This window comes from Castor canadensis, chromosome 4, assembly GCF_047511655.1.
Source record: "Castor canadensis chromosome 4, mCasCan1.hap1v2, whole genome shotgun sequence".
In the NCBI taxonomy this organism is placed as follows: domain Eukaryota; kingdom Metazoa; phylum Chordata; class Mammalia; order Rodentia; family Castoridae; genus Castor; species Castor canadensis.
The window spans coordinates 13046993-13048681 of record NC_133389.1 but is presented as its reverse complement, the minus strand read 5'-3'; the positions used below and the strand labels follow the sequence as shown (position 1 = coordinate 13048681).

The window sequence follows — 1689 nt, the reverse complement described above, 5'->3', positions numbered from 1 at the left end:
AGCTTGGCTGAAATGGGTCATGTGCTTTACAGGAGTGTCCAAGCCATGAGAGAGGGAGACAGAGTCTGGTCTCTGATTATCTGTGGTCACCAGATTGAACAGGTCAACATGTCTGGCTAATTGAGTAACTGGAAGTTCCTGAGGTATTTTTCAAGCAGAGAAACAAACAGGGGAGTTGGGCAAGCAGTCATGAATCAAGGAGTCTGGTTTCAGTGCTAGCCTCAGGGTCTTCCGCCTGCCCCAAGAATGCCAGGGACCTAACATATACATCATGTATAAGAAAATAATAAAATACATATCCAATGAAAATTTGCAACATTGAGTATTAGCTCTTTTAGAATTTGTCTAGGAGGTTTTCTGGCTCATAATGGAAATCAGCCCTCTCCCCAAAAATATTTTTGCAACATTGATATGATGTAACAGTTTTTTCAATACAATTCAATTGCCATTTACAATATGATTGTCAGCAATGAACAAGACCAGGCAATGATTCTTCTGAATTGGACTGCTTATATTTCCTAAATGCTACCCTTTTGAGGTAGTCCTTCTCTGTTGATGCCTTTAGGTGATGTGCTGTGAGATCATTTAGGCTTTGTTTGACCAAATGACAAGGCTTTATTAAACTTTGCCTCTATTATTTTCCTGTAAAGATCTGAGAATAAGAGTGTGTTGAGCATCACCTTTGCACCGATAAAGTATTAATCCCAATTAAAATCTGATCACTGAAATACTGTGGTGGTTCTCAATAGTTCAACAGACTGATCCCTAGGAAGCCTAATGTTTATGTGATGAGAAGTAGCTCACTCTTTCCATGGTGTATGCTTGCTTCATGCCTGAGCTTATCTAGGAAATATCACATCACTTCTATCCATCCTGGGAGAAGTCTTAATTGATTATTGGTTTGTTCATTTCTTTCTTTTTGTTCTCTATCTATTTATTTACATTATTCTTTGAGAAAAATTGCCTCTTTTTATGCATTAAGTTTAGGAAAACAGATTAGCCTACTTGCTCATTATCAAGGGTTTTTGTTGTTGTTTAATGCAAGTATTTACTGAAAGTTTAATATGAAAGTGGAAAAGTAAACAAATCATAAGGGTGCATCTTTAATAATTTGTTTACATTCAGCACATTTTATGTAGGCAGTACTCAGATCAAAAGACAGAACATGTCAGGCACACAAGAATCCCCTCCCACTTACCAAATTTGCTTTCTACTAAATAACTCAAGAAAGTTATAGGCTATTTGCTTCTAAAAGCATAAATTGTTTTTGTTGCCTTTGTATTTTATATAAAGAAATCATACATTATATGAGTTTATCTCTAACTTCTTCCATTCTATATTATTGATCTGTGGAATTCATTCATTTTCGAGGTGTAGCTGCAGTTTGTTTATTGTCATTGTTGCCTGGTATCTGCTTATTTATTTTTGTTCATTGCTTTGCACTATTAGAATATCCAGTACAGGAATCTATTTATTCATGTTGATGTTACTTTTATTTTTTCTTTCTTCTTGTAGTGATTTGTCTTGCTAAAACTTTATAAATTTCACTTTTTTTTAGAATAGACAACTTTTGACTAAATTGATGCTCTCTATTTTGTTCAGGTTTTCAATTTCACTGACATCTGCTTTTATTTGCATTTACTAATCTCTCTCTCCTAATTTCTGTAAATTGGATATATTCTTTTAAAT

At 34.3% G+C, this 1689-nt stretch overlaps 1 non-coding gene across 1 annotated transcript; it reads left to right on the top strand.

Moving 5' to 3' along the window:
• Nucleotides 1–320: 320 nt before the first annotated feature.
• Nucleotides 321–383, top strand: LOC141422887 (U7 small nuclear RNA). Its single transcript, XR_012447590.1, has one exon. It is a non-coding gene; the product is annotated as a U7 small nuclear RNA (small nuclear RNA).
• Nucleotides 384–1689: the final 1306 nt, after the last annotated feature.